At 37.6% G+C, this 18,934-nt stretch overlaps 1 protein-coding gene across 1 annotated transcript in view; it reads right to left on the bottom strand.

Moving 5' to 3' along the window:
* Positions 1 to 18,934, bottom strand: part of MBD5 (methyl-CpG binding domain protein 5) — a 211,605-nt gene that overhangs the window by 177,918 nt on the left and 14,753 nt on the right. Inside the window, exon 2 of the mRNA XM_080927275.1 lies at positions 17,617 to 17,706. The gene's annotated coding sequence lies outside the window, so the exon portion shown is untranslated. The remainder of the gene's footprint in view (positions 1 to 17,616; positions 17,707 to 18,934) is intronic.

The raw sequence follows: 18,934 nt of genomic DNA, 5'->3' as shown, positions 1-18,934 counted from the left end.
AGATATTGTGTTTTACAGTAAATTTTATACTTTTAGTATAATATGTATGTTATGCACTTACCTACTCAACCCAAAACATCCACGACAGAATTAGAACACCAATTAGCTTTATATCCTCTTTCATAAATGTATTCATTTTCTGCATTCAGTCCTTTCTCAAGCCTTATCTTTACCCTTTCTTGGTCTCTTTTCAGTTTGTGCAGAGCCCACATATACATTTGTTCTATATAAAAAGTAATAAACACACACACACACACACACACACACACACACACACACACCTCTCTAAACGTATTACTGAAATACATGTAAAGGCCAGAGGTTAAGCCTGGATGTTGCTCATCAGAAACCACACCTCCTTTTGTCAATTATTTTATTTTTTGATATTATAATATATACTGGCTAATTTTATGTTCACGTGACTCAAGCTAAAGTCATTAAAAACGAGGAAGCCCCAATTGAGGAAATGCCTTGAAAAGACAAGTGAGTAGACAAGTCTTTCATTTTCTTAGTGCTTGATGCAGAAGGGCCCAAGCCACTGTGGGTGGAGCCTCACCTGGGATCATGGTCCTGGATTTTATAGGAAAGGAGGCTTAGCAAGCCATAGGCAGCAAGCTACTAAGCAGCATTCCTCTATGACCCCTATCTTAGCTCCTGCCTTTCTGGTTCCTGGGCTGTTTGAAGCTCCTGTCCTGACTTCTTATGATGATGATTAGTGATGTGGAAGAGTAAGTCAAATAAATCTTTTCTTCCCAAGTTGCTTTGTTCATGGTATTTTATCAAAGCAACAAACCCCCTTAAAAAAACACTTTCTTATTCTCCCTCCAAATCTGCCAATAACCTCTCCTTGCCCTCTTTTGAATTCACAGCCTGTTTTTTCCCATTAATTGTTGACACACACACACACACACACACACACACACACACACGTACAACCTGCTCAGTCTGTATAATATTACTTGTATGTATGTTCTTAGGGCTGATGATTTAGTATTAATAAGCAGTTGGAGTATTCTTCCCTGGGGAAGACTATTCTCCCATTCTTACCATGCCTTAGTTGCCTGGGGTTTATTATGTAGGGGTGAAACCTGGGTTTCCTCTGCTCACTTTGACATGTCTATTGTTCTTGTTCAGCTCATGCCCATGCTGGTGAGGCTTTCTGGGAGAGCTACTGACTTTCTTCGGAGACACAATCTCACAACAAGCATCCTGATTCTCTGACTCTTAAATTCTTTCTGCCCCCAACTTCTGCAATTCTAAAATGTTCATTGAGTCTTCGGAATGGGCGTGTTTTGTAACTATATCCACTGGAACTAGGCTCTACAACTCAGCAATTTGATTAATGATGCTTTTCTGTAATGTTCTTTGTCTGTGGCAAAGAAAACTTTATTTGATATGGTGAGAATTACATATACATGTTCATAAAAAGCCAAGTATTTAGAATTTAGTTATGGATTACGCTGGTTTAATAAAGTGTTGGTTGTAGATTATCCTTCAAGACCAGTGTCTTTATTATCCTGGGTAGTCTGCTAGGTTTCCCTAGTTTGTTGATGGGGCTCTAGTCAAATTAGAGAGCTGCTGTTTACTGCCAATTCAGGCTTTACTGGTCACTGTCATTCATTCATGTCACAGAGGGCCAGGCAGTACTGCTGGTTGCTTCATTCCTTTGGAAGTATGCAAGGTGCCTTCTAACCCTAAGGTCTCTACCCGCGGGCTCCTGGATTAGATTAAGTTCACTGTTCAGTAGGTATTTGGGATCCTCCTGTCTTTGTCTCTGCAGTGCTGAGATCAGGATCACATCACAGAAAGCTTTTTATGTGGGCGCTAGGGGATGAGTTCAGGTTTTCTCATGCATGAACAGCAATCACTGCACTGACTAGTATGTCTCTCCAGCAATCTACCTTTTAAAAATTATGTAACTATTTACATATTTATTGCTTTGTCTTCCCTATTAAAATGTTAAGCACCATTAAGGATTTAGTATTCATGATAATTTATGGAACAATTCCTGGCCTACTTGATGGCACACAAATATACTTTAAAATAACCGAATAAATAACAGAGTAATAACCTTAATGTTGAGCTTAAATAAAAAAGTTTAAAATGCTTTCAAAGATTAAAGAAAAGCATATAGAGGAAAGTTAATTATACCAATTATACCAGAAGGGCTTTAAAAGTGTACCCTCATGTTGAGCTGAGTAGTTTTTAGTTTTAAAATACATGAGTACATGCACATGCCATTTTTCCTAGTGAAATGATATCACTTTCTGTTTGAAAACAAATTTACTTTTATTTTTATTTGCTTTAAAATTTATTTATTTTAAATGTGATTTTCACATATATCAACTCTTAGAGAAGGAATATTTATCATACTACACAAAGACTGCCTCAGTCTTTTCTGACTTCTAGTGTGAGCAGAAAATAGACAGATCATATAACTATTAGATGATTTAGGTGTTATGAAGGGGGTGCAAAGTGAAGAAGGAATGACAATTTAAACCAGAATTCTCAACAGGTGGAACAGTAATGGAAGCACTGTTGCAGCTCCTGCCGGACTGATGCTGAGGCAGCAGAGGCACAGGAGTTTGAGCATCCTGGGCAGAAAGCAGGGTCCTAGCTCACAACCGAAAGGAAACAATACAATAAAGTAAGGTGACACCGAACTGCCAGAGCCGGGTTATCGAACACACAGGAACACACAGTATCACACAAATATTAACATGGAGGAGAGGATTTCTATGTAGTTAAAATGACTTATGTGAATTTTTTAAAAGAGAAATAATGTCTAAACTAGTGATGAATTTGTATATTATAATACCATCTTAGAGCCTCTTAAGATAATCATTCTGGATCTAATATCCATTTAGATGACATGATTTTACATTGCTTCAAAATCACTTTCCTCTTACACACCTTGTATACTGCACATCAGTTTTTATGGAGAGGCGGCACTCAAGAAAACACATGTACAATGAAGGATTTCATGGGATATGTACAGATCAGATCCTTCTTAATACACTGATCCCTCTAATCTATTACTTTGTGTAATGAGAGGTATAAAATAATTCTGAAATGTATTAATAATTTATATACTTCAAAATGCATTTGTGAAGGTTAGTATCCTGTCTCAACTGGGCATAGACATAGGTTTCCAGTTACTCATTTAAGAAAGAATGAAACAAGAAAATCAAGAAAAATAAAACCTAAACCCACCCCAGAGCTATACCTAGATTAGGCTTAAATGAGTAACTTAGAACCTACTTCCATTCACAGTTTAGACAGGAAACTAACCCTCACAAATGCAGGCCCTTTCTTCTGTGAATGTTTTTATTGATGGCAACAATTTCTATAATCAACTGACTATAATAAATAAACGAGATTGTCTTGTACATTCTGGATGAATATGTCCAGAACCGAAGCTAAGGCTGGGAAGACAGCTCACCTTATAAAGACCTGTGGCCAAGTCTGAGTGACTTTGCTCCCAGGACCCTTAGGGTGAATGAAAGAAATAAACTTGTGCAAGCTGTCTGCTAACCTCCACATTCATATACAGATGACATGCACATGCATATTGTATAAGTGAACACGGGCACACATGCACCAAATTAAAATGATTGAAAGACATAAAGTAAAGCTGAGACTTTGTTAAAGCAGAGGTTCTGAAATAAGATAACATTAGTCATGGAGTAAAAATTTGCAACCTGTTAGACAATGGCTTGAGCCAATTAAAAAAAATAAGTCTGTATCTATCTATATGTGTGTATATATATATATATATATATATATATATATATATATATATATATATATATACAGAGAAATGCCTAAAATAATATACAAACACACAAATACAAAACACATACATATATCCATATTGATTTTACACAAGATTATAACCAAAAGGCTCAAACCTGACTCTGGAGAACACTAAAAGTACTTATCAGACTGGTTTTTCTTAAAAGGCATCATACACTGGGACTCTTGCACTGACTACAGTTCTAACTTGGTACTTAAAAGAACTACCATAATGATATTTTAATTCAGGTAATTATAATTTGCTGTTACACAGAAGCAGAAATTATCTTGTAAAAATTTATAAAATTTTATAGAATGAAATAAAACTAAAAAATGACACTAAGAATGGATAGAGAAAATATGGTTTTTATCAAAATTGATCTGTAATACAGCTTGAGGTCTGAGATGGTGATTCCTCCAGAAGTTTCTGTTTTTTGGTTTTTTTTTTTTTTTTTTTTTTTTTTTTTTTTTTGGCTTGGGAATAGCTTTTGTTATCCTGCATATTAAATTATTCCAAATGAATTTGAAATTGCTCTTTCTAACTCTATGAAGAATTGAGTTGGAATATTGATGGGGATTGTACTGAATTTGTAGACTGACTTAGGCAGGATGGCCATTTTTACTATGTTGATTCTTTCAATCCATGAGCATGGAAGGTCTCTTCATCTTCAAAAATCTTCAATTTCCTTCTTCACAGACTAGAAGTTCTTGTCATACAGATCCTTCAGTTGCTTGGTTAGGGTCACACCAAGAAATTATATATTTTTGGTGACTATTGTGAAGGGTGTTGATTTGCTAATTTCTTTCTCAGTCTGTTTATCCTTTGAATAGAGGAAAGCTACTGATTTGTTAGTGTTAATTTTATATTCAGCCACTTTGCTGAAGTTGTTTATCAGCTATAGAATTTCTCTGGGGAAATTTTTGGGATCACTTAAGTATACTATCATGTCATCTGCAAATAGCGATATTTTGATTTCTTCCTTTCCGATTTGTAACCCTTTGATTTCCTTTTGTTGTCTAATTGCTCTGGTCAGGACTTCCAGTACTACATTGAATAGGTAGGGGGCGAGTGGGCAGCCTTGTCTAGTCCCTGATTTTAGTGAGATTGCTTTAAGTTTCTCATCATTTAATTTGATGTTGGCTACTGGTTTGCTGTATATTGCTTTTACTATGTTTTGGTATGGGCCTTGAATTCCTGATCTTTCCAAGACTTTTAATATGAAAAGGTGTCGAATTTTGTCAAATAATTTTCAGATTTAAAGAGATGATAATGGGGGCTTTTTCACTGAGTTTGTTTATATAGTGGATTACATTGATAGATTTCCATATATTGAATCATCCTTGCATCCTTGAGATGAAGTCTACTTGATCATGGTGAATTATTGTTTTGATGTGTTCTTGGATTTGGTATGCAAGAATTTTTTTTTTTATTTTTTAAACAACTTTATTTTGCAAAACAAAGATAAATGTATAGATTTTAAACATCTTTTGCTTAAAATTATACATTTTTGTCAGTACTGTTTTTTCAGACATTAAAATAAATTTTACATAAAACCATGTAAATATGTTTTTTAGTCAGTACTTGATTTTTTTCAAGGGCTTGACAGTATGCATTGAAAACCTACTAGTTGCAATAAGCGTAAAGTACATGCAAAACAAAACGCAACATGGAAATAGTCAAAGTCTTCTTGTTTTGTGAATATATGTATATTTTTTGTTTTCTTTATTTCTTGGACTTCATACAGTATGTGAGTTGTTTCTGGGGGAGTGCAAGCCTCTGGGGTTAGCATCCCACTATCAGTGACTGCATATTATGTCTGTTCTTTTGTGACTGGGTTATCTCACTCAAGATGATCTTCTCTAGATGCAGCCATTTTCTTAAGAATTTGGTTAAGTCATTGTTTCTGGTGGCTGAGTAGTATTCCATTGTGTATATGTACCACAATTTTTGTATCCATTCGTCTTCTGAAGGACATCTGGGTTCCTTCCAGCTTCTGGCTATTATAAATAGAGCCACTATGAACATTGTGGTGCATATATCTTTGTTGTGTATTAAAGTGTCTCTGGGGTATATGCCCAGAAGTGGAATAGCTGGGTCTTCAGGTAGTACTATATCCAATTTTCTGAGGTATCCCCAGACAGATTTCCAGAGCGTTTGTATTAGCTTGCAACCCCACCAACAGTGGAGAAGTGTTCCTCTTTCTCCACAGCCTCGCCAGCATCTGCTGTCATCTGAGTTTTGGATCTTGGCCAATCTGACTGGTGTGAGGTGGAATCTTAAGGTTGTTTTGATTTGCATTTCCCTGATGGCTAAGGATGTCGAGCACTTCCTCAGATGTTTCTCGGCCATTCGGTGTTCCTCAACTGAAAATGATTTGTTTAGCTCTGTACCCCATTTTTTAATAGGGTTATTTGATTCTCTGGTGTCTAGCTTTTTGAGTTCCTTGTACACCTTGGATATTAGGACTCTATCTGATGTGGTGTTGGTAAAGATCTTTTCCCATTCTGTTGGTTGCCGTTTGTTTTCTTGATGATGTCCTTAGCCTTACAGAAACTTCGCAATCTCATTAAGTCTCATTTGTTAATCTTTGACCTTAGAGCTTGAGCCATTGGTATTTTGTTCAGGAAATTTTCTCCTGTGCCTATGTGTTCTAAGGTTTTCCCTACTTTCTCATCTAATAGTTTCAGTGTATCTGGTTTAATGTGGAGATCTTTAATCCACTTACACTTGAGCTTTGTACAAGGAGATAAAAATGGGTCTATTTTCATTATTTTGCATGTTGAGTGCCAGTTGGACCAGCACCATTTGTTGAATAGGCTGTCCTTTTTCCATTGAATGTTTACTGCTCCTTTGTCAAAAATCAGGTGACCATATACACGAGGGCTCATTTCTGGATCTTCTATTCCATTGATCTACCTGCCTATTTCTGTACCAGTACCATGCAGTTTTCAACACAATTGCCTTGTAATATAGCTTGAGGTCAGGGATAGTGATTCCCGCAGATGTTTTTGTGTTGTTGAGGATGGATTTCACTATTCTAGGTCTTTTGTTATTCCATATGAAATTGCACATTGATCTTTCCAATTCCATGAAGAACTGGGTTGGAATTTTGATGGGGATTACATTGAATCTGTAGATTGCTTTTGGTAGGATGGCCATTTTTAAGATGTTGATCTTTCCAATCCATGAGCATGGGAGATCTTTCCATTTTCTGAGATTCTCCTCAATTTCTTTCTTTAGAGGTTTGAAGTTCTTGTCATACAGGTCCTTCACTTGCTTAGTTAGAGTCACACCAAGGTATTTCATAGTTTTTGTAACTATTGTGAAGGGTACCTTTTCCCTAATTTCTTTCTCCACATGTTTGTCCTTTGAATATAGGAAGGCTACTGATTTGTTTGAGTTAATTTTGTATCCGGCCACTTTGCTGAACTTGTTTATCAGCTGTAGGAGTTCTCTGGTGGAATTTTTGGGGTCACTCAAGTACACTATCATGTCATCGGCAAAGAGTGATGTTTTTATATCTTCCTTTCCGATTTGTATCCCCTTGATCTCCTTTTGCTGTCTAATTGCTCCAGCCAGGACTTCCAGTACTATGTTGAATAGGTAGGGAGAGAGTGGGCAGCCTTGTCGAGTCCCTGATTTAAGTGGGATTGCTTCAAGTTTCTCAACATTAAGTTTGATGTTGGCTGTTGGTTTGCTGTATATTGCTTTTATTATGTTTAAATATGGGCCTTGGATTCCTGTTCTTTCCAGGACTTTTAACATGAAGGAGTGTTGGATTTTGTCGAATGCTTTCTCAGCGTCTAGTGAAATGACCATGTGATTTTGGTCTTTAAGTTTGTTTATATGGTGGATTACATTGATGGATTTCCTTATGTTAAACCATCCCTGCATCCCAGGGATGAAGCCTACTTGGTCATGATGAATGATGGTTTTGATGTGTTCTTGGATTCGGTTAGCAAGGATTTTGTTGAGTATTTTTGCATCAATGTTCATAAGTGAGATTGGTCTGAAGTTCTCTTTCCTTGTAGCGTCTTTGTGTGGTTTAGGTACGAGGGCTATTGTAGCCTCAAAAAATGAGTTGGGTAATATTCCATCTGATTCTATCTTTTGGAATAGTTTGGCGAATATTGGTGTTATATCACCAATAAATGTCTGATAAAATTCTGCACTGAACCCGTCTGGACCTGGGCTTTTTTTAGTTGGGAGGCTTTTGATGACTTCTTCTATTTCTTTAGGTGTTATAGGGTTATTTAGATGGTTTACTTGGTCCTGGTCAAACTTTGGGACCTTGTATCTGTCTAGGAATTCGTCCATTTCCTCCAGATTTTCCAATTTTGTGGAGTATAAGTTTTTGTAGTAGGATCTGATGATTTCTTGAATTTCCTTAGTTTCAGTTGTTATGTCACCTCTTTCCTTTCTGATTTTGTTAATTTGGATACTCTCTCTTTGCCCTTTAGTTAGTCTGGCTAGGGGTTTATCAATCTTGTTGATTTTCTCAAGGAACCAACTCTTTGTTTTGTTGATTTTTTCAATGGTTCTTTTTGTTTCTATTTGGTCTATTTCTGCCCTAATTTTGATTATTTCTTGCCCTCTACTCTTTTTGGGTATATCTGCTTCCTTTTGTTCTAGGGCTTTTAGCTGTGCTGTCAGGTTGCTGATGTGAGCTCTCTCCAATTTCTTTTTGGAAGCACTTAGGGCTATGAGTTTTCCTCTCAATATTGCTTTCATTGCATCCCATAGGTTTGGGTATGTTGTGTTATCGTTTTCGTTGAATTCTAGAAAGTCCTTAATTTCTTTCTTTATTTCTTCGTTGACCCTGCTATCCTTTAACAGAGCGTTGTTTAGTTTCCATGTGTATGTGGGCTTTTTGTTGTCTTTGTTGTTGTTAAAGACCAGCCGTAGATCATGGTGATCTGAGAGGATGCATGGGAGTATTTCAATCTTCTTATATCGATGAAGGCTCGTTCTGTGTCCAATTATGTGGTCAATTTTCGAGAAGGTGCCATGGGGTGGTGAGAAGAAGGTGTATTCTTTTACTTTCGGATAATATGTTCTGTATATATCTATTAATTCTAGTTGGTTCAAAGTCTCTGCTAGTTTTGCAGTGTCCTTGTTCAGTTTCTGTTTCCCTGATCTGTCCATTGGTGAGAGTGGGGCATTAAAGTCTCCCACTATTTTTGTGTGGGGTGAAATGTATTTTTTGAGCTTTAGTAGAGTTTCTTTTATGAATGTGGGTGATTTTTTATTTGGAGCATATATGTTAAGGATTGAGAGTTCCTCCTGACAGATTTCCCCAGTAATGAGTAAAAAGTGTCCTTCTTTATCTTTTTTGATAACTTTTCGTTGGAAATTTACTTTATTCGATATTAGAATAGCCACTCCAGCTTGCTTCTTGGAGCTGTTTGCTTGAAGTTTTTTTCCCACCCTTTTACTCTGAGATAGTGTCTGTCTCTGTCTCTGAGATGAGTTTCCTGTATGCAGCAAAAGGCTGGATTTTGTTTATGTATCCAGTCTGATAGTCTATGACTCTTTATTGGGGAGTTGAGACCATTTATGTTAATAGATATCAAGGAATAATTGTTTCTGTTTCCTGCCATTTTTGCTTTTTTGGGTTGAGTTGTGTCTGTGTTTTTTTCTTCTTTTAGTTTTCTTGTTTAGGAGTTTTCTTGTTTTTACTAGGCTGTATTTTCCCTCCTTGTATTGGGTTTTCCACCTATACTTCGTTGTAGTGCTGGGTTTGTGGTCAGATATTGTGTGAATTTTGATTTGTCTTGAAATATCTTTGTTTCTCCATCGATGGTGATTGATAGTTTTGCTGGGTATAGCAGCTTGGGCTGGCACTTGTGCTCTCTTAAGGAGTGCATGATGTCTGTCCAGGCTCTTCTAGCTTTCATAGTCTCTGTTGAGAAATCGGGTGTGAGTCTGATTGGTCTGCCTTTATATGTTACCTGACCTTTTTCCCTTACTGCTTTTAGTATTCTTTCTTTACTTTGGGCACTTGATGTTTTTACTATTATGTGTCGGGAGGTATTTCTTTTCTGGTCCAACCTATTTGGAGTTCTGAAGGCTTCTTTTATGCTCGTGGTCATCTCATTCTTGAGGGTAGGGAAGTTTTCTTCTATGATTTTGTTGAAGATATTTACTGTGCCTCTTAGTTGATACTCTTCTCCCTCTTCTATTCCTATTATCCTTAGGTTCGGTCTTCTCATTGTGTCTTGTATTTCCTGGACATTTTGGGTTAGAAGCTTTTTGTTTTTTGCATCTTCTCTGGCCGTTTTGTCTATGTTTGCAATGTTGTCTTCTGCCCCCGAGATTCTCTCCTCGATCTCTTGTAATCTTTTGGAAATGCTTGCTTCTGTGACTCCTGATTTCTTTTTTCGGTGTTCTGACTCTAGGGTTATCTCTTTTAGCGCTTTCTTTATTGTGTCAATTTCTGTTTTAATTTCCCTCTTCCATTCCTTTATTTCTTTGGTTATGTTTTCCTCTCGTTCTTTGAGTTCTTTGAGTGTTTTTCTTGTTTCTTCTTTAAAAGCTTCTGAATCTTTTTGCTTTTCCTCCCTTTCTTGTTTAAGTAACTCTATCAGCGTCTTGAGGCATGATTTCAGGTCTGTGTCTTCTTTCTCTGGAGTGTTTGGAATTCAGATGTTTGCTACTATTGGAGAGCTGGGTTCTGGTGTTGCTAGATTGTCTTGGTTTCCTTGGGATATACTCTTTCTCTTTCCTCTTGCCATTTTGTTGTCAGTGATATGTTTTTGCCTTTCCCTTGTATCTGGTCTGTGTCCCTGGTACACTTTCCGTGTGCACTCCGCAGAGATCTCTCTACTCCCCGGCAGCCCAGGTTCCGGGTGGCAGCTGGGCCAGGCTCCGCTCTGCGTCCTGAAGTCGCCTCCGGGTGGGAACAGAAGTTCCTAAGATCTGTTCCCGGTCACAGTTGCTCAGCCTGTACGAGCCGCCTTTCCGGCTGGCAGTTGGGCCAGGCTCCGCTCTGCGTCCTGAAGTCGTCTCCGGGTGGGAACAGAAGTTCCTAAGATCTGTTCCCGGTCACAGTTGCTCAGCCTCTGGTATGTAAGAATTTTATTGAGTATTTTTGCATCAATGTTCATGAGGAAAATTGATCTGAAGTTCTCTTTCTTTGTAGGGTCTTTGTGTGGTTTAGGAATGAGCGTAATTGTGGCATCCAAGAATGAGTTGAGTAGTGTTACCTCTCTTTCTACTTTGTGGAATAGTTTGGAGAGCATTTGTATTAGGTCTTCTATGAAGGTCTGACAGAATTCAGCACTAAACCCATCTGGTCCTTTTTTGTTTGTTTGTTTGTTTTGGCTGGCGGGCTTTTGATGACTGCTTCTATTTCTCTAGGGGTTATGGGGGTGTTTAGATGGTTTATCCGATCCTGATTTAACTTTGGTACCTGGACCCTGTCTAGAAAATTGTCCATTTTCTCTATAATTTTCCAGTTTTGTTGAGTATAGGCTTTTGTAGTAGAATATGCTCATTTCTTCTATTTCTTCAGTTTCTGCTGTTATGTCTTCCCTTTCATTTTTGATTTTGTTAATCTGAATACCCTCTTTGTGTCCTCTAGTTAGTATAGCTAAGGGTTTATCAATCTTGATGATTTCCTCAAAGAACCAGCTCCTGGTTTGGTTGATTCTTTGTATAGTTCTTTTTATTTCCACTTGGTTGATTTCAGAGTGTAATTATATCCTGACTCCTCCTCTTGGGTATCTACTTCTTTTTGTTCTAGAGCTTTCAGGTGTGCTGTCAAGCAGTTAGTATATGTTCTTTCCAGTTTCTTTTTGGAGGAGCTCAGAGCTATGAGTTTCCCTGATTACATTGTGTCCCATAAGTTTGGGTATGTTCTGCCTTCATTTTCCTTAAATCCTAAAAAGTCTTTGATTTCTTTATTTCTTCCTTTACCAAGCTATCACTGAGTAGAGCATTGTTCAGTTTCCCTGTGTATGTGGGCTTTTTGTTGTTTTTGTTGATAATGAAGACAAGCCTTAGTCCATGTTGATCTGATAAGATGTATGGGATCCCCCGATGTTCTTGTATCTGTTGAGGCCTGTTTTGTGACTGACTATATGGTCAATTTTGGAGTAGAAGCTTGAGGTGCTGAGAAGAAGGTATATTCTTTTGCTTTAGGATGAAAAACTTTATAGATGTCTGTTAAATACATTTGGTTCATAATTTCTCTTAGTTTCACTGTGTCTCTGTTCAGTTCCTGCTTCCATTAAATTCTAGAAAATCCTTAATTTCTTTCTTTATTTCTTCTTTGACTATGCTATCGTTTAATAGAGCATTGTTTAGTTTCCATGTGTATATGGGCTTTTGTTGTGTTTGTTGTTATTAAAGACCAGCCTTAGACCATGGTGATCTGACAGGATGCATAGGAGTATTTCAACCTTCTTATATCTATTGAAGCTTGTTTTGTGACCAATTATATGGTCAATTTTGGAAAAGGTGCTGTGAGGTGCTGAGAAGAATGTGTATTCTTTTGCTTTAGGATGATATGCTCTGTAGATATCTATTAATTCCAATTGGTTCTTAACCTCTGCTAGTTTTACTGTGTCCTTGTTCAGTTTCTGTTTCCATGATCTGTTCATTGGTGAGAGTGGGGTGTTGAGTTCTCCCACTATTATTGTGTGGGGTGCAATGCATCTTTTGAGCTTTAGTAGGGTTTCTTTTATGAATATTGGTACTCTTGTATTTGGAGAATATATGTTAAGGATTGAGAGTTCCACCTGACAGATTTTCCCTGTAATGAGTAAAAAGTGTCCTTCCTTATCTTTTTGGTAACTTTTGGTTGAAAATCTACTTTATTTCATATTAGAATGGACACTCCAGCTTGCTTCTTGGGGCCATTTGCTTGGAAGGTTTTTTCCCCAACCTTTCACTCTGAGATAGTGTCTGTCTTTGTCTCTGAGATGAGTTTCCTATATGCAGCAAAATGCTGGGTTTGGTTTATGTATCCAGTCTGATAGCCTATATCTTTTTATTGGGGAACTGAGTCCATTTATGTTAACAGATATTAAGAAATAGTTGTTGCTGTTTCCTGTTATTTTTGCTTTTAGATGTAGAATTGTGTCTGCATGTCTTTCTTCTTTTGGTTTTCTTGCTTAGGAGTTTTCTTGTTTCTACTAGGACGTAGTTTCCCTCTTTGTATTGGGTTTTCCACCTATAATTTTTTGTAGTGCTAGGTTTGTGGTCAGATATTGTGTAAATTTAGTTTTGTTCTGGAATATCTTAGTCTCTCCGTCTATGGTGATTGAGAGTTTTGCTGGGTATAGCAGCTTGGGCTGAAACTTGTGTTCTCTTAGGGTCTGCATGATGTCTGTCCAGGCTCTTCTAGCTTTTATAGTCTCTGTTGAGAAATCAGGTATGATTCTGATTGGTCTGCCTTTATATGTTACCTGACCTTTTTCCCTTACTGCTTTTAGGATTCTTTCTTTACTTTGGGCACTTGACTATTATGTGTTGGGAGAAATTTCTTTTCTGGTCCACTCTATTTGGAGTTCTATAAGCTTCTTTTATGCTCATGGTCATCTCATTCTTAAGGGCTGGGAAGTTTTCTTCTACGATTTTGTTGAAGATATTTACTGTGCCTCTTAGTTGATATTCTTCGCCCTTTTCTACTCCTATTATCCTTAGGTTTGTTCTTCCCATTGTGCCCTAGATCTCCTAGACATTTTGGGTTAGGAGCTTTTTGGTTTTTGCATCTTCTCTGTTTTGTCTATGTTTTCAATGTTGTCTTCGGCCCCCGAGATTCTTTCTTCCATCTCTTGTAGTCTGCTGAAGATGCTTGCATCTGTGACTCCTGATTTCTTTTTTAGGTTTTCTACCTATAGGACTGTCTCTTTTAGTGTTTTTTTATTGTCTCCATTTCCATTTTAAATTCCTTCTTCAATTCCTTCATCTCTTTGGTTCTGTTTTCCACTAGTTCTTTAATTTGAGTGGTTTTTTTTTTTTTTTTTTTTTTTTGTGTTTCCCATTTAAAAGCTTCTATTTCTTTATGCTTTTCCTCCCGTTCTTGTTTTAAGATCTCCATCATCATCTTGAGGTATGATTTTGAGTCTGTGTTTTCTTTTTCTGGAGTGTTTGCTATTCTGATGTTGGCTGTGATGGGACAGCTGGGTTCTGGTGTTGCCAGGTTGTCTTGGTTTCCCTTGGGTGACTTCTTTTGCTTTTCTCTTGCCATCTTGTTGTCTGTGATTATATGTGGTCTTGTTGTCAGTGTTTGGTTCTCGTCTCTCCCGTGTAACTGGCCTGTGTCCTTGGATCTCTGCTGTTTCTGGTGGCAGATGGCCTGAGTGCCTGTTCTGCACGCATGGGCCTGCAGGGTGGAAACAGAGACCCCCAAGGCAGGGTTCCTTCTCCCCTGAACCAATGGGGGGGGTTGCACTTTTTCAGTACTCAGCACAGACCTCTCTGTTCCCCGGTTACTTCCTGTGCAGTCACCAGGCCTGTGTCCCTGGATCTCTGCTGTTCCTGGTGGCAGATGGCCTGAACACCTGTTTTGTATGCACAGGTGCAGGGTAGAAACAGAGACCCTAAGCCAGGGTTCCTGCTCCCCTGGACCAACAGGACTGGGGGGGTGCACTTTCTGAGCGCTCGGCACAGACCTCTCTGCTCCCCGGCTACTTGGAGCGCAGTCTCTCACCAGGCCTGTGTCCCTGAATCTCCAGTTCCTGGTCTAGTAGAGTTTTTTTTTTTTTTTTTTTTAACTGAATGTGGGTGCCCTTGTATTTGGAGCATAAATGTTCAAGATTGAGAGTTCATCTTCATAGATTTTACCTTTGATGAGTAAAAGGTGTCCTTTCTTATGCTTTTTGATGACTTTAGTTGGAATTTTATTTTACTTCATAATAGAATAGCTACTCCAGCTTGTTTCTTGGGATCATTTTCTTTGAAAAATTTTTCCCAACCTTTTATTCTGAGGTACGTGCCTGTCTTTGTTGCTGAGATGAGTTTCCAGTACGCAGCAAAATGCTGAATCTGTTTACATATCCAGTTTGATAGTCTATATCTTTTTATTGGGGGAACTGAGTCCATTGATGTTAAGAGATATTAAGGAATAATGATTGCGGTTTCCTGTTATATTTGTCATTAGAGATAGAATTATGTTTGTGTGCCTTTCTTCTGGTTTTGTTAAACAAGGATTATTTCCTGCTTTTTCTAGGATGTAGTTTCCCTCCTTATGTTGGAGTTTTCAATCTATTACCCTTTTTAGGGCTGTATTTGTGGACAGATATTGTGTAAATTTATTCTTGTCCTTGAATATCTTGATTTCTTCATTCATAGTAACAGAGTTTTGCTGGATATAGTAACCTAGGCTGGCATTTGGGTCTGTATAACTTCTGTCCAGGATCTTCTAGCTTTCATACTTTCTGTTGAGAAGTCTGGTGTAATTCCTATCCGTCTGCCTTTCTAAGTTACTTGTCTTTTTTCCCTTACTGCTTTTAGTATACTTTTTTTGTTTTGAACATTTGGTGTTTTGACTATTACGTGTCAGGAGAAATTTCTTTTCTGGTCTAATATCTTTAGAGTTCTGTATTCTTCTTGTATGTTCATGGTTATCACTTCCTTTAGGTTAGCAAAGCTTTCTTCTATAATATTGTTGAATTACTGGCCTCTCAGTTGGGAAACTTCGCTCTTTTCTCCCAAGAAGTTGGGAGTCTTCTTCATGTTTCATTTGGTCTTCTCATTGTGTCCCGGATTTCTTAGAATTTTGAGTTAGGAACTTTTTAACTTTTACACTTTCTCTGCCTGCTGTGTCAATACTGTTATCTTCTGCCCCTGAGATTCTCTCTTCCATCTCTTATATTATGTTGGTGATGCTTGTGTCTATGACTTCTGACCTCTTTCCTAGGTTTTCTATCTCCAGGGTTGTCTCTGTTTGTGTTTTCATTCTCGTTTCCATTTCCCCTTTTAGATCCAGGACGGTTTTGCTCAATTCCTTCATCTGTATGCTGGTATTTTCCCGGGTTTCTCTAAGGGCTTGTACTTGTTTTTCTTTGTTCTCTTTTATTTTAATAAGGGAGTTATTCATGTGCTTCTTGAGGCCCTCTCAGCTTGAGGCCCAATTTTAAGTCCAAAATTCGTTTTTATGGTATGTTGGGATATAGAATACTAGCTGTGGTGGGAGAGCTGGGTTCTGATGTTGCAGGTTGTCTTGGTTTCTGTTGCTTACGTTGCTGCACTTGCCTTGCCAACCTCTTATCTTTGATGTTAGTTGATTTTATTGTCTCTGAATGGAACTTGTCTTTCCTGTGCCTAGGTGGGCCGTGGGCTCCAGATAGGTATTGTGTGTTCATCTCTCTATGAGTAAACTGTGAGTTCTGATGTCGATGAGCTAGTTCTAGCTCTGGGTGCAAATGGAAGCCTGAAGGGCACAGACCCAAGCAGCAGCATGATACCTACACCCTGAGAGTTCCTGAAGGTCTCTTCTGAGATATTGTGTGGAGAGAGAGTGTGGGCTGACCTGCGGGTTCAGGAGGAAGAGTGCTCTTGTGTCTCTTCCAGGTGGGCAGTTCCCTGTGGGCAGGCCGAGAATACTGATGGCAGTGTGATTGCTCTCAATTTCTATTGCTTCTAAATCAACCCAGGCTGTGGCTCTCTGTTAGAACAACACAATACAGGCCCCAGTATTTCATTTTACAGAACATTAGTTGAGGTATGAAAGACACTAAAAAACCAATCAGGCAGAATTTCATGTTGAATCCACAAGGTAGGAACGGGGACTCAAGTTTAAACGTGTTCGAATGTATGTCTGTACAAGTATCATCAGAATCAGAATGCTTGGAACAGATGAGTAATAACCAAACATGGGTTACAATTGTCTACCCTTTTCTATCAGCACATTCAGCTGATGACTTATAATTGCTCATTAAATGAATTCTTCTCCCTGGTCAACTAGAGACTTATATAAAGCCACAGACTTGATGTACCAATTTGATATGATAATTGATTCCCCAGGTATCCTGAGCTTTTTCTACCTTTTATCATAACTCATTCAGAGTAATAGAGGTTGGGTGCTAGCTTCTCTTGATACCAAGATGATCAGTATGTTAGCATTTTCCATGGAACTTCCATTAAATTTGAATCTCGTTTTAAAAGAGAGCAGAAGCAATCTTAAAGTTTGTATGGAAGCACAAAACAGTCCATGTTTCCTCTCTCCCTCTCTCTCTGTCTCACACACACATACACACACACCAACACAACAACAAAAAACCCTCCCTAACCTAGCAGTACCATTAATTGCTAACTAAAAATTCAAGAGATTTTAACAAAGTAGATTTTTAGTAAGTACCATTATTCTAATGGAATCTGGAACATAGAGTACTTTGGGTAGAGCAAGGCAGCCACAAGTCTCTTGTGTCAAAGTCTGATCCAACTGTTGAATCTGGTTCTAATAGTGACAAGAGTATTCTTTTGTGTGAAAGCTCTTTTCTATTGCCATTAAAAAAATAAGTTCTTAAATCTTTATTTCTTATTTATTTAAACAATATAACTAACGTTTGGTTTAACAGCCCCTTGTTTCACTTTACAAGACTTCCAAAGATGAATAACGTTAGCTCATTTTTTAAAGCCATTCACTCACAATGTCCCCATGTAGTGAGTAAATTTTAATGTGTGTTCTTCTGGTTTGTGTTGCTCATATCTCAGATACAGATGGAATTTGCACTTGTGTATGGATGGAATGCACATGTAAGCATTCGTACACAGAAAATTCTCAATGAAAGATTATGGTGGAGGAAACATGGCAAATTAAACTCTTAACTGGTTTAGCACAGTGATTACTTGAGGCTGTACTTCGTACTTACCCTGAGTGTCCAATCTCTATAGATTTCCTGAATCACACAACCTTCAGTATCTATCTTACAGAGGAAGAAGTGGACATCTCTGATGCTCTCCTAAAGGAAAAGCATAAAAATACATGAACAAGTGTGTAGAAAAATGTCATTCATTCACATAGAAAATTCTTCACATTATGACTTTATTATTAAAGAAATTAATTTATTTGGTTATCTAAAGCAAGGAGAAGCTAGGTCACACAAAAGACTGGATTTTAAGTAAATAAACAAATCAAAAAAATACATTGAAATTTCTCTTTAGAAAAACCAGGCAGTTCTGTCCACTGTCTTCTCTCTCTCCTTTTAATATTTGTAGTTTATTGTCTCTTGGGTTGGAGTGGGGTGTGGTGGATGTCCAGGATGCATACATTATGGAAGTTAGGGGACAGCCTGAGACAGTACTCTCTTTCACCATGTAGAGTCTGGAGATGGAGCTCCAGTTGCTGGGCTTAGACAGAGGCTTGACCTGAGCCTCTGACAGAAATTTAGATGCATGTCATAGGGAGAACATTTTCTATAGTATTTTTTTTTAACTATCCAGTTTCTGTGAATATGTTTGAGATTGTAATTTAATAACAGTATTTTCCTCTTCCTTTTCTTATCTTTAAACCTTACCATATACATCTCTCAGCTCTCTTTCAAATAAATATGACCTCTTTTTTCATCAATTATTATTGTACACATATATGTTTGTACACCCACACCCTCCACACAGACACACACACCCCTAAATATGACCTGTTGACTCCATGTAACATTACTAGTATGTACATTTTCAGGGCTAACTTTGCCACTGGACAGCTAATAGGGACTGTTCTCCAACTCCCAGCTTTGCTCATTTCTATGTGAAATTTGTTCCTTATTCATAGGTCTTACAAAGTATACTCTGAATTATATTTGGATTGTTTTAAGAGCTAGATAAAAAATTACTAAGTTCAGAATTTTTGGCTTGTAAAAAAGCTAAACTCTATTCTTATCACTTGAATACCACAATCAGTATTTTACACCATCTTAGGAAAGCTTGGCAGGAAAAGTGTTTTTACAAAGGAAATAACTCTGATTAACAAATGGATTTATCTAGAAAATATACTCTTTACCTAAAAAGCTTTGGTCTTATCACCTGACAGTACATTCATGAAGAAAATTTTAATATATAGGGCCATTCCTCTACCAGTTGTTTTAGAGTCTACCAAGATTCAAGCTACACCCAAATGAATTTGAATACACTAAACCATTGTTGCTTTTCTTCATTACTGTTGATTCCTGTGTTTGTATCCATACACTAAAA

Source organism: Micromys minutus, assembly GCF_963924665.1.
Source record: "Micromys minutus genome assembly, chromosome: 13".
In the NCBI taxonomy this organism is placed as follows: Eukaryota; Metazoa; Chordata; class Mammalia; order Rodentia; family Muridae; genus Micromys; species Micromys minutus.
The sequence above is the reverse complement of the archived record's forward strand: the minus strand, read 5'-3'. Positions and strand labels throughout refer to the sequence as shown.